This window comes from Ammospiza nelsoni, chromosome 6 (assembly GCF_027579445.1).
Source record: "Ammospiza nelsoni isolate bAmmNel1 chromosome 6, bAmmNel1.pri, whole genome shotgun sequence".
Lineage (NCBI taxonomy): Eukaryota > Metazoa > Chordata > Aves > Passeriformes > Passerellidae > Ammospiza > Ammospiza nelsoni.
The window spans coordinates 24,449,542-24,465,675 of NC_080638.1; the positions used below are offsets into that span (position 1 = coordinate 24,449,542).

At 48.6% G+C, this 16,134-nt stretch overlaps 1 protein-coding gene across 3 annotated transcripts in view; it reads left to right on the forward strand.

The window, feature by feature from the left end:
* Positions 1–3,743: 3,743 nt before the first annotated feature.
* CD82 (CD82 molecule) overlaps positions 3,744–16,134 on the forward strand; it is a 38,477-nt gene continuing 26,086 nt past the window's right edge. Inside the window, exon 1 of one of the 3 annotated variants that reach the window (XM_059474345.1) lies at positions 3,744–3,820. The gene's annotated coding sequence lies outside the window, so the exon portion shown is untranslated. Of the gene's footprint in view, positions 3,821–4,011; positions 4,080–15,536; positions 15,612–16,134 lie in introns of those variants that run through there. The other 2 variants (XM_059474343.1, XM_059474344.1) reach the window with 2 other exon arrangements.

A 16,134-nucleotide genomic window follows, 5' to 3' on the forward strand; every position in this document is an offset into this window, starting at 1 on the left:
ATTAGACTCGAAATTTTAGATTGTGCTTTTCGTTCTTTCTATTTTATACTGTGCTATCAAACACACACTAACCATGAACTCTATGTTGTTTGGTGATTTTGTTTTTAACTTGGAGTTTAAACAGAAACACACTCCCCCCTCCCCCTCAGCAATTCTTTGCTCTATTTTTGAAGTCTCTTCTCCTTGTCAAAGCAACCTTGAAAGAACTTTTTTTTTTTTTTAAGTTAGGCAGTTTGTACTGATTATTACAGTCCTTGTCATGATATCACCTGGGCCACTCAATGTTTTGGCCCTATCAGGAAAGAAATCCTTCCTCTCTTAGAGTCACAGTAATGTGAGGCCAATTCAAAGACTTTTTAAGGGAAATAGATATGCAAACACTAGAAATCCACGTGTCTTCCTGTTTCTCTGTTCCCCCCAATGCCAAAGACTAATTTCCTCCTTCTGGTGTATGTGGTACAGCACAGCAATCTGTGCCAGCTGCAACTCAAACCCTTTATTCTCAGAGATCCTCTGAGACTAAAGAAAAGAAGTTTGGTACCTTCCACTCTTCAGCCTGCAGTCAAACAACCCTGAGACCTTTCATACCAGCTTCAGAGAGATATGAAGAGCTGCCTATACATAAAATGGTGGCAAGTTTCTTGCTTGCATCCAGCTGTTCCAGGATGGCCCCTACCCAGCCAGACACGGGTCTACTACAGAGAATGAGGGGCTGTAGCTCCCTCCATCATTAGCAGCCACCCAGAATTAGCAGCCATCCATGCCATATTTGTGTTTTTCATTGCAAAGCAATGGGGACTGTGCAGCTTCTCACAACCCTGGGCAAGGCTGCAAGCAGCCATAGAAGCACAGCCAGCCAGCTCCGTGCAGAGCATTAGTATTCCCTTGTGCCTGAGGAAACAGACCTTGTGTACAAATGAATCAGAACCTGTATGAAGCTGCATCCCAGGGACTTGGACTCCTGCGCAGACTTCCCTTGTTTACCCACAGAATAGGCCATGACTTGATTTGGTACAGAGATTAATTCCTCCTAAAAAGAAAGTATTCATTTGACAGGGAATGGTTGTTGTGTTTGAAATGAAGATGCAAAGGCAAAAACAGATTGCTTGGCTCAATGACCCATTGGCTGGTCTCTGGCTGCCTTTGAAATGGTATTCAGTTTTCAGCCTTACATGCCACATAATGGTGGGTTTCTCCAGCCTGGGTGTTTTCTTACAAGCACTTTTGTCTAATCACTAGCTGAGAATCCAGCCTGATGTGTACATTGTAAAAGATGCTGTTTATACTTGGGCTTTTAGTCCGCCATCTGTGCAGAGCTTAGCTACAACATCGCAGTAGATCTGTTTCTCCTCTGCTGCCAAGTCCCTGTTGCAAGCCTTCTCAAGAGCATGATTCACGTCAGATTTTCTAATAAAATTCAGGCACTTTGGAAGCTCTTTTTTAAAACCTATTCCCTTCTCTCAGCAAATGCAGTGGTACAGACTTAATGCTTTTTCTGGACTCACTGTTCATATCCGAGTGGCACTCGAGCATAACCAGTTAGGCATGCAGTCACTGATGCATATGTACTCCCACACTGCCCTTGCTAACATGGATCCTGCCCTCAAAGCCTCTGACACAAATGAATTCAGGCACAGAGCTGCTGGCACAATCCATCTGCACTGCACCTTTAATCACTTTTTATTTTCAACCTATTTTCTTTAAGAAACAGCCTTTGCACTAATCCTCAGGGGAAATATTTTGAGCCGAGGCTTCCTTCCTCAAAGTAGGACAATTTTTGTAAGAATCAGAAACAAGCTACATGCTCAGTACCTGTAGGCTTGGATAATCTGTTGGCACAGAGATGAGGAAGACTAAATATAAGAACAGGCAGATGCTATTTCACCTGCCCCACCAAGCCTTGTGTCTTTATAGGTAAGCATTCTGGCTTACAGGGTACAGGTATAAGCCTGACCAGAAGTTTGAATTAAAGACAAAGACTATTACAGACAGGGAAGAGGTAAAGAAAAAGTACTCAATATTTTGTTTGAGAATAGAAGTGTTTTTAATGAAGCTAAATTCTGCTTGAAAAGAGATACTGGAGTGCTGCTGATTTCCAAAAAGACACAATCCCCAAGACTGGTTGTAAATGAGTTTTCAGATATTGCCCTACATTATTCTCAAGCATAATTTGTCTCTTAGACACTAACAACCAGCCTTACAAATTTTTTTTTGGTATGAGGAAGGAGTCTGAGCAAAATCAGACAGCTTGCAGGCCATGGATAGCCTGGTATTCTGCGAGCAGCTGCAGAAATAGGGGTGGTGAGACCACACCCACAAAAACCCCTTTGCAGAGCGAGTAATTTCACTTCCACCTTAATGTCCCTCTTCTTCCTCAGCACCTGCACTTCCTCTCCTCTCCCCAGCCGAGCCCTCATGCCAGCTGACGAGCCTGCAGCTACCTGCTGGTGGCACAGAGGAGGACGTGGAGCCCAGGGTGCTGCTGCACACAATGTGTGTGGTACTCAGCAAGTGTCACCTGCTCTCCAGGTGCAGCCTCCTCCCACGGCCCCTCCTGCCTCACGCCATCCATGCGTGAAGGAGGACTTGTTACGTGGCCTGGCCCTGCCCAGTACATGGCCACATGCTTATCGGGACAGAAAATATGTCCACAGGATAAAATACAGGCTAGTGGGAAGGCTGCGAAGTGCCACTGCTGAAAAAGGGAAGAAGGATGAGTTTAATCTTGGTACCAGGGGAGTTGCAGGGAAAGGTTTGGGCTGGATGGGGCTCTAAACACTTGAATGAAAGTCAAGTAAATTCAGTGAATAAAGCACAGCCCACAAAAGGACCTTTTAAATTATTTTCTTCAAAGCCTGGTGGCATAGTAAGGGATCAGCCTTCAGACACAGAAAGAGGCCCAAGAGGCATCTTGTTAGGAGAGAGTAAGGTGGCCATGGCACACCTGTCTCAGCACAAAAGCCAAACTGGCTTTTGCTGCCCCAGGAATGGGCACTGAGACTTTGAGCTGCACGAGTTGCCTGGTCCTCCCGTCCAGGACAGCAGAATACATGAAGGTGAAGAATGTTGCTCCTCAGAATGGTGAGGGACCTCCTGATCTTCCTTCATGTTAGGATTGGCTTGATGGGTTTGGTTTCAGCATCTGTGAAATGAGGATTTACAGAGAATCACGTTGATACTGTTAGACTGCCTTATCACTTTTATTTTTATTTGTGTTCTCCCAGTAGAGAAGAGGCAGGATCCCATTGGGCTAATTATGCCACGTGCCAAGAACAAAGAGCTGGTGATTTGAGCTTGCTGCCTGTTGCGCAGAGCGGATACACTACACAAAACAGAGAAGCCCATGGAAACAATGCAGTGGCACTGGTCAGCAGAGCAAACAGCAGCCACAGCATGCGAACGCCACACCATCTTCACACTGCTGGAGGCACTGGGGCAAACAAGAGCTTAACGGGGTTTGGAGGGGGAACAATGTGCAGCCCGGGGTGATGTTTACAGGATTCACTGGGGCAGCGAAATAGCCCACTGGAAAAATCTTTCGGTGGGTCATCAGGCTTGCTTTCACTGGGCAGGGAGCCACAGCGTGCGTCTCTCAGCACCAGACAAGCTGCGAGCGGCCTTAGAGGGCTTTAAGGGGTGTTTGTGCGTGCGCTTATTGCACCTACCTGGCGGGCCAGGCAGGGGGCTCGCGGGAGGAGACGGCTCACGGCAAGTGCAGCGAGCAGGGCAAAGGGCCCAGCGCTGCCCGGCCACCTGCCCCAGGGAGCGGGCTGCCTTGGGCTCGGTGGGAGAGGAGGAGGCAGCGGCCGAGGGCTCACAGGTGGGCAGTGGGAAACTCGAGGCTCGGTGTGAGGAGCGAGCAGCACGGGCTCGGAGCGGGCACTGCTGGGCGATGCAAGAGCCCACAGGCGCGGGCACGGCGGGCCCGGGCGAGGCGCCGGCTTGCGCACGGCCGGGCCGGGCAGAGTCCGCCCCGGGGCCGGCTCAGCGCAGCCGCCGGCTCCGCCCCGGGGGCCACATCGGCGGAGGGGGGAGCGCTCTGCTGAGCTTAGCCGTGCCCAGCCCGCCGAGCGGAGCAGGTAGGCGCGCTGCGGCCCCCCGCCCCAGAGGGGCCGGGGAGCGGGGCGGCACGGGCAGGGGGGTGCGGGCCGGGACGGCGCAGACCGGGACTCCCTCCACGGCGCCCGGACACCCCGCTCCACTCGACCCGGGGGTCTCGGTGTGGCGGGACGGGGCCGTGCCCGGCGGGGACTTCCCGGGGGTGTTCTGCGGGCCTTTCTGGTGGCCGGGGCGGGAGCCCCCGCTGCGGTTCGGCAGCCTCGCGGGGCCGGCAGCCCCGGGCACCCCCGCGCCCCTCCGGCGGGGCTGCGTGCGGGCCGGGGGAGCCGCTCGGGGCGCCAGTCCCCGCTGCTGGGCGCCCCCAGCGCGCCCCTCCACACTCGAGAGGGGGCTGAGCTGTGATCCCCTGGCGGAGCTGCTGTGCGACCTGAGACCGCGCCAGGTGCAGCGGACACGGTGCCCGCAGGAGCGGGTCCGGCTGGCCCGGCGGGCTGCTGCTGTGCGGGGATATCGGCCGAGTGCCTCTGCTGCCTGCCGATGAGACTGGGCATACAGCTGGCTTCAGTCGGCTCTGTCTTGATTGATTTCCAAGATGTGGATTAGATGCTTCCGTAGCGATCTTACCCTATTACGACTACAGAAATCTGGTGCTGGCTCAGCCTGCTGTGTCCCTTTTTCCTTCCTTCCTTTTTAAGATCCCTGTGAGCAATTCAGAGTAGCGCTTGCAGTTCAACAGCTGGATAGATGCTTTAAATGCGAGTTGTATTTGCAATGAGACTGGTAACAAATCTGTTGATAAGGGAATAGCGGCTTGTTGCTCTCCAGGCATGCTGATTCTGCCCCAGAGCATTAAAGCTCTGCTGTGAATGCTTTCATATAAAATGGGGTGTTTGGTACAAAAAAACCAAGAAATCAAGAACCCAAACCCAACCATCCTGGGTTCTAAATATTGGATTCAGTGAACTGTAAAGCTGGTTTAGGATAAAGTGTTTCTCTGTATTCGACAAGCTCTGGTATATTGTGTATAAGATGAGAGCGTGAAACTTACTAGCTGTGCAAGGGAGGGACAGTGTGCTATTGCAGTGCTCCCAGAGGCAGTGGCTGGGGAGAAGAGCTGCTCTTGGAGATGTTTGAGCTGCTGTGTAGGGTGGAGGTTCACAGGGATGTAACACATCCCACCACTTGAGAGGCCTCTGGTTGTTAGCTTCTGACAACACCCGTGTGCTTCTGTGCAAGTGAGGGTGAACAGCTGGAGAGTGCTGTCTTGAAATCTGCCATCAGTGATACTTCCCCTCCATGGATTTTTTGTTTTTTTTTACTTTCTCGGACATCTTGGGCTTAAGAAAAATCCCCTTCAAGGCCTGAGATGTGAGCCTGCTGCTGTGAAGCTTGCTCACTGCATGGGAACTGTCAAGCAGAACCCTGTGGTTAGAATAATTTTGGTGGACCACCAGGTCGAAATGTAGAAACACTGCTCTGAAAATCTAGATGGAGGTGTCTAGTGAGAGGAGTATTCTCAGTAGTGTGCTGCTGTATGCTGATGTCAAGCATATGATAAACTGTAAAAATGACAAATTACTCTGCTCTTACTAAATACTTCATGAACACTAAGTGGGAAGAAAGTGTTAATGAGGCAGAAGGGCACTGGGTGGTACAGTGAGTGACCGGTTCTGCAGTGTCACTGCAATGGCATCAGAAGACCTGCCAGTGTTCCATAGCAGAACCTCTTGCAACAGTGAAGTGGTTTTTAAAATTTACATTTATTTTTGGTCCTTTGGTGGGAGCAGAACTCCTAGAACTGCAGTTGTGCTTCTTTACAAAAAAATAAAATCCTTGGATGTTTGCTCATGCTGGGCAGCCCACACAGGTGAAAGGAACCTTTGCCAACTGCTCTGCAAGCCTGTGTGTGGATTTGGAGTGGCTCAGAGGAGTGAGTAGCCTCACCTCACTCATAACATTGTGTCATTTAGCACCCCTTTTAGAGAAGGATCTTGCTGCCCGAATATCTTTGCTTGGGGTAGCCTCTTTGGACCCAAACCCTTCTTTGGCTGCATTTCTCCATCCTTGTCAAGAGCTCTGGGGGCCACTGAGATGACATTCTCATCCCTGTGCTGCAGGGCCGGGTGAAGTCTTGCAGTGTTTGTTCAGCTTCCTACCTGTGTGTGACAGAAATAGAGCAAGACGCAAGCTGAGTGCCTGGAGAGAGCCCTCCCTGTGGGCAATCTCTGTCCTGCTGCATGGAAGCTCCTCCCTTAAGAGGATTTAGCAGCTTTAATGATGTGGCTCATCTGGACTCTCTTCATTACTGTTATTGTCTCTATTTTAGTTCTCGGGTGACAGGCAGGTGTAGTGTGACCTAAAACTGTAAGCTGGTGCAGGAAATGCTCTAACGAGGCCTTCCCACCGCTCCATGGAGGTTTTCTTGTCCCTGCTGCTCAAACTGCTCTGCTTCAAGCTCTTTGAAGTGCAAGGGGTGGTTTTGCATGAAATTTCCTATCTGACTGTAACCAAGGATAGGTTTTACCACTCTTCTCTCACTCTGTGTCCTGGTCTCATAGCTGTAGGGCAGTAAGGGTCTATTCAGGACTGCAGGTGTTCATCCGGTAGATGTTTAAGTCAGAGGGATGCAGGTGGGAGTTTTGAGACCTCTGGTAGCCACAGGCCCCAGGGCACTTTTCAAACCATGGCTGTGGTTCTTGGTGCCTCCTGGCATTGCTGCATCAGGAGGCACACAGCACAGGCAAAAGCATTGCCACAAAGACCTTTGGGCACTGATGGGATAGGGTCTGTTATGGGAGTGCCAGGGGGCTTGGATCATGCTGTATGAAGCAATATTACTGCTCCACTTAAATGGTGCCTGTGGCATGGCAGCCACCTTTTTCCTGGTCTGGTTTCCCTTGGCCAGTGAGTGGGAAGTGCTAGAGGGGGTGGGTTCTGTCAGGGCTCAGGCTCTGTTTGAGCAGCTTGGAAGGCTGGAGGAGGTAGCAGTTATTTCCAGTGGGCCTGTGTGACAAGGGGTGATCGGAGCCACAGCCTTCTTGCGCTTACTCCTCAGTTTCCATTGTGGAAAAACTTACGTGCACCAAAGCTAACTTATTACTGCCAAGAATTATGGCACTCACCTTAGATTGCCTTAACTTCACCTCTCTAAAATAGGAGCATGACATCTTTATCCCCTTCTTCACTCCCCCTGCCTTCATTTGTCTCTGCACATGGATCATGCCATCCAGAGTCCTGGAGTCCTTTTGTGCAGCAGAGGGGTACCTGGGCCCTGTAGCCTACCCACCACCATGTGCTTGTCAGCTTTAATGGGCAAAGAAATAAACTGTGTCCTTGCACTAATGCATCTGTTGGAGGAATGTGGGATTGGAGCTTTCTACAGGCTACTGATTAATGACAGACGTGTGAAGGGATGGCTGGGTGAGCCACCTTTCCTTTAGAACTGTCTAATGAGATGCAATCATTACCTAACCACCTCTGTGTCTTTTTGGCTCTTCTGTATTCTTAGAGGGAATGAAACGGAGGAAAGGCTAAAAATTACAGGCTGTCTTGGCATGGTGAAAGGAATAATACAGGAGGCACGGTCAGCGCCAGCAGTTCCTTGACAGCTGGTTGGCTGTGGCACAGCCTGTTTGCTGAAAGCTCTCTGGGCTATCAGGGCCTGGAAACACTGAAGCAGTTAATGGCTGACTTCAGTCTAGATGGGGTGATAAGTGAAGCAAAGGAACTGTGTAGTGGAGATTGCTTAAATCACTTCTTGTGTGCGCTCTCAGATTCAGAGCTAGCTAATTTTCTGGAAGAAGGATGAGGCATTACTGTGAGCAGCTCTGCAGAAGGGACTGTCTGGCTGCTCAGAGGAGAAAAAGGGAATAAAACAGTAGCCTGTGGGGATGGGAACAGGGATTGGAGACTGCCAGCTCTGAACCCAACCATGTGTCTTTTTGAACACGGGGAAGCTGGGTGGTTTGTGGCTCATCCAAAGTAAATACAGGAGAGAAAGGGAAGGAGACTAAGCTGGGGACAGGCTTTGTCCTGTGGGAAGAGGTGCGTGCACAGGCTGTCTGGCTGACTGCTCTAGTTCTCTGTCTCCTTGGTGGAGCTTCAGAACTGGGACACCACCATTTAAAAGCAAGTCAAACCAAAGTCCAGTGCATGTACTTAATATCTGAAAGTTGCTGGTGTGATAAGTGCCCTGACTGTCTTTAAGGAGCTCAGGAGCTGAGAAGGACCAGAGGAAGAACCTTGCACAAAAGGCAAAGTACTGGTGGAATTTGTTCAGGATGCTGCTGGGCTGCTGATTTTAGTTGCTTTGCAGCACAGCCTTGAGGCAGGTGCATCATGAAAGCGCTTTACCCTTTACTACACAATTGTTACTGAGCTGTAAGCAGATTGCTGATCTCTTCCAGTATGATGATAATCCCATGGCCATGTGTACTGGAGAAATGCTGATCTGGGACGAATGGTATACATTAGGATATCCCGCAGCCTGAAGATTTGAAGTTATATAATGGGGAGTTCCCTTTGTAGGCAAAACAAATCTTCTTCAGTCTCTCATATGCAAGCAAAAGAACAGATGAGCTGTCAGAGCTGCAGCCATGCGCCTTGAGCTAAGCTGGTCTTCCCACAGCTGGAGTTGGGAACTGCCCTTGGTCCCTCCTGTTCCCAGTGTCAAGGAGGTAGTTTGGGAAAGGAAAGGAATTATCTCAGAGGGGTTTGCACAGCAGGGACTGAACATGCTGTAAAGTAGCTATACCTGTAGGGAACGAAGGAGGCTGTTTCCCAGAGTTGTTCTGGAAAAGGGGTTACAGTCACTGGATCTAAACATATTCTTCTCCAGCACCTTGCTTGGGTCACTGTCTCTGTGATCCATGAGGTTTCTGTGCCCTTGCCAGGAGGGTTTAAGGGACTACAGAGGAATGTGATGCCCTCAGCTCCTGCCTCTACAGTTCTAAAGAGAGACAGTGCTTGTCTCTCTAGTTCTAAAAGTAAGCTGCTCCAGGATGCTGGTTTTTCTTGGGCTGGTACACCAGACTGGCACAGGTTTGAGCGACCTGGCTCTGGGGTTTTGTGCATTGGGTTGCTGTGGGGCCACGCCTTAAGCTGTATTGGTGCTGGGCTTCTGGAACAGCATGCAGGGCAGGTGTGGAAGGGGCATTTTTGGCTCTTGACTAGGACTTCAAGGGCTGCTGCTGTCATCCCATAATATAAGAATATGCAAATCCTTAATGCCCGGAGCTGGTATGTCTCCTGTGATAGATGGTAAGCAGTTTTGTTGGGAATCAATTGCAAAGTCTAAATTAAATAGATTATGTGTACTAGCTTAGTCTAGTTAGACCTTTCCAGGGAGGCTTCTATACCTTTTGTGGCATTTCAGTTTGTAAGTGTTCTAGTAACAGAGGAAAAATTATTTGTGTTGGGAGTGTCTTATTCCCTTACTATATGATTTTTTTCTGATTTCTTTTTGGTCATGCAAATGGCTTACTTAGTATTACTTGGAATGTGTGTGGAAAGAAATTGAAAAGAAGTTCTTTATTCAGTGGTGACAGTGTCAAGGGGTTTTTTGGACTTTGGTCCCCAGAGTTATGGCTGCTTTTGAAAGTTGCTATGCAGACTACTCTACTCCTCTCCTCTCTGCTTGTAATAAATTAATTTGTAGGGTACTCTTTGCATAAAAAGGTGCTGTTCTGAGTGGTGTGGTAACAGGACACTGTCTCTAGGGCTGCATTGGTTCTGGGGCTTCTTTCATGTGGTGCTGTGGCACAAAGTGTCCTCTTGCCTGCTGTGGAAGTGGTCATGTGTCTGTTGTGGATTGAAGTTGCTGGTAATGAGTCAGTCTTGAGTGGCTTTGCTGGAATGTCCTCAACTTCCCAGTGTGCTTCCTCGGCCTCTTGGTCCCCTCACTCCCTTTATTGTGTCATGGAGCTAGGCACCCTGTAAGACACAGAAGCAGAGCAGGACTCAGATTAAGGAGAGAGAGTGCTGACCTGCAGGTTAGCAAGGCTGTTTGCCCTTGCTGCTGCCTTGTGTTTTGCACTGACCAAACAGATATGGGAGCTATTCTGCAGCATCTGTGCTGCATGGTTGAAGAAACTGGGGCTTAAAAGGCAGGCAGGAATTCTAATTATGCTCATCTCTGAAGTCTTTCAGGGGAGGCAGGACCAGATAAAACTCCAGTTGCCTAAATGTACTTTCCCAACAGTCTGAGAAGCTGCTGGACTCTTCTTTGCATTCAGGTCCCTTTCTGATTCCAGCTTGCAGCTATGCACGTGGAATAGCTAAAGAGCTCTCTGAGCTGTGCAGTGAATCTGCCTATTCCCCGAGGAAGCTCTTTTAATTAGAGAGGACTTCTGCTCAGCAGCTGCTGTGGAACAGTGCTAGGCCACAGCTGTGTGGAGAAGCCCTGGTGAGCCCTGTCTGCTGCACTTCTCTGACTGCACAGGAGTGGGGGGAGAGGCTTCAGGAACAAGAGAAGTTCCTGCAGGCTGGTGGTGTGGGGGAGTGGAGCCCTGTGTGATAGATCAGCCCTGCTAGTGAGCCCCAGCCCCTCCCTCCAAGTGGGCCTTGGATCCTCCAAGGGTGAGAACACCTCGTGCAAGTGCAGCTGTAATTGGGGTGATCCTGGCTGCTCCTGAGGGGTTGGTGATGCCCATAGCTGCTGGTGCTTCTCCTACCTGATGTGAGAGGACCTGAAATGTCAGAGTTTCCTCTTGCCCTTTCTCGCTGGGGGAGGTATTCTGACTCATGGCTTCCTGGAATGAAACTGAGGTGACAAAAAGGCAGTTGCCAAAACTTCTTGGGAATTTTTTAATGTCAAAAACTGCATCAAACTGGCTGCTGCCTTGGCAGAAGAGACTACTTCAAGGAAGGGCTATTTTGAGGAATGGCAAGCTGCTTTAATTCCCAAATCCAAGACCTCAAAGGCTTCTTTGATTTGGTGCTGCAGTCCTGCTGGTGGCCTCAGAGCCTGAGTGTTTTTGCATTCATTACCAGTCCATCGTGTAGCAGCTTTGAAGGCTGTTGTGGCAGTGATTTAGACTTGATCCTGTAATAAAACACTAGGTTCCTTCTTTGTGTAGCTTCAGGCAGATAGGAAACCTCTTCCTATCCCAGCCACCAGCAAGACCCACCGGTGTGTCTACAAGTAGGTGGCCATGCACTGGTGCTACCCCGTGGGAACCCAACAGTTGCTCCTTGTTTGCCCAGAAGAGAGGCAGCCTTTGCCACAGGGTGTTTGCTGTCAGGGAGAGCAGCCTGTGCAGCCATGTGTGAGCTGAGGCAGCTCAGCAGCTGTGTGGTGCTGTCTGATGGTTATTCCATAGGTTATTCCTGTGCCCAGGATCTCAGCCCTGGTGCCCTGTGATGGGTGGGAGGAGGAGCAGGCAATGGGGCTTTGCTGGGCTGGGTTTCAAGCTGCTGCAGTAGCAAGGGGTGGGTGTGTATGCTGGGGGCAGAGGGAGCCATGGGTGACAACCATAACCTGCCCAGGTAGCGTGCATGGCACCTCTTGCTGTAGTTCTAGGGGATTGGTGAGTTTGGCTTGATTAAAAATTGTGGGACAGAGGCAAGCAAGAAGAAATTGTGTCTGCAATCCTATTATGAAGTAGTCACTTAGCCTCAGTCATGATTTATTGATTAAAGATGGAACAGTCTGCATTTTTTCCCGCTGAAATGGGAGCATTTATGTCTGCACTGAGGCTCATCGGATTATTTGTAAATTAGTTATTCTGAGTTCTTTCTTATTTTAAAGTAAATACCTCTGAACTACTCTTTTCCATCTTATTCTTCTAGCATTCCTCCATCAAATAGTCTTTGGAAATATTTATGCTCTAAATATAGAAAAGGAGACCTTTTCAGGAAAGAAAAGGCCACCCAGCTTCTCTTGGTTCAGGTTCAGCTGAACCCATTTTCCAGACCACTGTGCATAGGTCTGCAGACTCCAAGGAGGCCTCTCTTTTTCCCAAAACAGACCCAGCTTTTCAAAGTCTTGCTGTCTTTTTTAACTGCCAAATTCCTAGGGAACCTATCCCATATGTCTGTTCTTCTTGGCTTGAAACAGTTCTGTCCAGAACCTACATATGTAGTGCTTAGAAGGATTGATTGATTATTTTCTTGTTTTGGGGTGGTGTTGGAGGAGTGATCTTAACTGCAGGTGGCAGGTCTGTCACTAATCAGTGTTTTTGTATTGCTCCAGTTAATTCTGCTGGGATTACCTGCATGGTAATGTAACAATCGTCAGGGTAGCAAAACTGCTCTGTGTGTTGTAGCCTGCCTTGGAATTCAGGACCATCTTCATAGAAGGGCAACCAAAAGTTTTTGGTTATCTCTTCCAGCTGGCTAAGTGTTTTCTAGAGGACCCCTTTGCTTTCCAGCCTTGTCTTGCTGAGATTTCTTATTGTGGCATTTCACTTCCTAAAATGCTTAGACTGGGAACAAAGCAGCTTCGCTGCAGCTTCTGTAACAGCTCATGCTGTGTTATTCTTGCTCCTCACAGCGTTGCTCTTTACTGCTGTACAATGTTGCTTTCTTTTCCATTTTCTGTCTCCTGTCAGAAGAGCTTGGCATGAGGAGAGTGTTCTCTAAAGGTGAAAGGAAAAAGTGCTAGACAATGCTGCCGTACATCTGAGAGACTGTACAGCAGCCCCTGTTGGGACTGACTGTTCCAGAGCAAAGTTTGAAATAGCTTCTGTGTTGCATCCTCAGAGTGATCAGGCCAGCAAGGGGTTTGGCTATTGTGGCTAGGTACTGCCAGTTATAAATATGAAACTATTAGTGTTATTTACCATGATGTTGGAGAGGGAAAATGTGGTTGAGGTGAAAGTTTTTGAGTACCAGGAAGTGACTCAAAATATCTGTGATTTAAAGTCCTGCACTTTAGGGCTTTTCTTGTCCTCCTGCCCTTTGTGTGTCATCATTTTGGAAATGGGCTGCTTGAGACAGAATCCCTTCCTCAGGAGCTTTTTATAGTTCCAGCTTTCTCTTTTCATTTGTACCCTTTTGTAGTGTCAAATGGCATCTGTGGCATGAAACTCAGGATGTTGTGAAATGTTCATCCCCAGACTGTCTGTGACAGTGCTCCCCATGTCAGCAGGGCAGACCACGCTCCAGCAGGGCACAAGGTCTCCTGTGACCCTGGGGTGGTCTGGTGGAAGTACAGCTTCTTCTGGGGCAGAGGCTGGGTCAGGGAGTGACCTTCCGTGGCTGTGTCACTGCTGCCACACACAGTGGCAGCACACAGTGTGTGTGATTCTGTACCACTGAGGCTGGAGACCCCAGGCTCAGCTGGCGCTGCCTGCTTGTAACAAATGGTGTGGCTGAGTTGCCTTCCTTGTCTTACCCAGTATGCGAATCTGGGAGAGATCACGGGGTCCTTTGTGTGAGAATCTAGCAGGAATCCTGTACTTCAGATTGCTGTATTGTCAGCCTGCAGTGGAGGCCTTCAGGTTGGAGGCCCCTGGTGACGGTAGGACAGAGCTTGCTGAAGAGGGGCAATTGTTACAGCTGCTGATCTGTGCTCTTCTGTTCTAGAATCCTAGGTAGCAGTGCCAATGTACTAGCAGGGGCACAGGAGTGGTTAAGTAGCTAACTATTAGCAAAAGGTCTATTTGGCAAAACCAAAGAAAGTCTATTTGGCTGTTTCCAATAACAAGCCAAAAGATGTATCCCCTTGCAGCCTGAGGCACTTTCCTGTGCCAGTAGGACTTCTTTTCACTTTCCAGTCATGATGGGTTAGCAGTACTCTTCCAGCTCTACTTAATCTGTGGGCTAAAGGGTTAAAGCCTCAGCTTCTTTAGATCAATGCCTTGCTACAGTAAAGAGTCTGATACAAGGCATGTGATATGATTAAAGTAGACTATTAGCCTGTCTCTTCTGTTGTTCAAGGAAGATTACTTAATTCTAAAGCTTCATAGTCATTTAGAATAACAAGCCAGAGGCCTCTTCTGTTTGCTCTGTGGTGGGTATTGGATTTTTGCTTTGTTTGTTGGTTTGGGTTTTTTTTCTGCTGCTTGAGAGCATGTGGAAGTACTCTAGGGAAAGAGTTCTTGGGGAGAATCCTTGTGGCAGAGGACACTTCCATTCTCCAGTGGGCTGTCAGCTGCAAGGGACTTCATTGCTCTGGTGAGTCAGAGCAGTTTGGCAGGGTGTCTGAGCTCCTCCAGAGGAGGACAAGGGAGTGCTCATTGCCCTATGCCCTACTGAGTAGGCAATCTCTAGAACTCGGACTTAGAAGTGTCTGGCTTCAGCTATGAAATGAACTCCAGGACAACCTGCAATTACTGGCGGTGGTGCTGGGTAAGCTCAGCTTCCTTCCTATGCCAGGTGCTGGTGCCCAGGCTCTGCTCAGCCCATCCAACTGTCTGTGGAGGTGTAGGGTGTGAAGGCCCAATAAGCAGAGGGCAGGTAGAGAGAGAAGTTGTTTGTTTAAGTGTTGTGCAAGTTGCTAAGCTGTGGAAAACTTCCTGCCCTTGAAGTAAGACTACTTTCCCTGCTAATTCTTGAAAAAAAGAGTAGGAGGTCCTCATTTCCCAGGTCAAGCAGATGCTGTAACTTCTCAGAAACATGTTTGTCATAAGTGTGTTGAATCTAACCACCCACTAGTTACTTACCCTAGCATCTGAGAAAATGGAAGTAACTGAAAACCAGTTTGTTTGGAAGGGGAACTTTATAATAAAAAGTCCTCGACCTTGACCTCTTGCATTTTATGGGGGGAGGAGGAAGCAGGAAAGATAAAAATCAGTTCTATTACCTGGCTCCTACTTAAGTTTCACAGTCTCTGTTGCTGTTGCATAAAATAGAAAAAAAGGCTTTCTTCCTGCCTGGATTGTGGTAGCTTTTGGGTGCCCTGGCAGAGTCTGAGGAAGGTGTCTTCAAGCCAAGTGGCGTTGGGAGGGATAATATTGTGCAACTCCTTGGAGGAGATTTGTTGACCTCCAAGGCATTGCGTGCATGAGAAGGGAGATAGGGGAGCCTGTCCTGTGCATGTACTTTCACCTGGGATTTCCAGGCTGATGACTGGCACAGGGAAACACTGAAACATCCCTTGTGCTGCAGAACCATGCTGGGGAGAGGCTTATCAGGTAAGCACAAGCAGAATGCTCCTTGCCTGTGCTGGTCTCCCTGCTGCAGTTTGGAGTGCAGGTCCTGCTCACAGGTTTTGCTCCTTTGTGGGAAGGTGTGGGGCAGGCCAGAGCAGGGGGACTGCTTCTGACACACTGATGCCACTGACAGATGGCAGTGGGAGCTGGTGGGCACATCCATTTCAGAGGTTAGGTTTGCAGCCTGGCAGCTCCAAGTGCAGAAAACAAAGCTGAGCTGGTCTCGTTGTTGAAGCGATTAAAGAGCCAATGTAGTCAAGTGACAGAGTTGCCCAACCAGTTTTGTGAAAACTCTGCATTTTTACTGCGTTGTGTGCTGGCTTTTAGTCAGTGTGGAGACCTCTTTCTGGACCTGATCTGCAGAGCTTGTTGCACAACTAACATTCTAATTCATGGTAATTAAAAAGAGAAAGTCCACTAAACTCTACTTTTGGCTATTTCTTCTGTCTGCTATTTTTGGTAAGTTGATTAATTTCTTCTACTTTTTTTTTTTTTTTTTTTTTTTTTTTTTTTTTAGGGGGAGAGGAGAATCAAATGACTTCTGGGACAGTTTGTCGGGTGTGGGATTGGTTTTTTCCTCCCATTTTTGGCAGATTTCTATCTCTGGTCTTGATGTATGGAAAGTTTTGCTTAAGTCAGAGAAATGCTGTCCTGCAAATACTGTCATGCTGTGCAAGCATGAGTGTGTAGGCTGAAAATAGCAAAGAACTTTCTCAATTTGCCAGTTGTAGGGACTGAAGACCTACTTAAATGTTGGTTTTCAGTCTGAAGTGTGAAGGCCAGATGTTCTCAAAACGTGTTACCCTGCTTGTAAACATAGAGATAAAAACTGACGCTTCTAAAACCTCTGCTGCTCTTTGGTACTGAACTGTGGGCTTGGTTTCTTTTTAAGGATATGATAGTGGTTTATAAATGTCTGATCACTTCCTGTCGAGCATCAGAAGTAAATTTCTAAAATACGCATTTCCTTTTTACAAAGTAC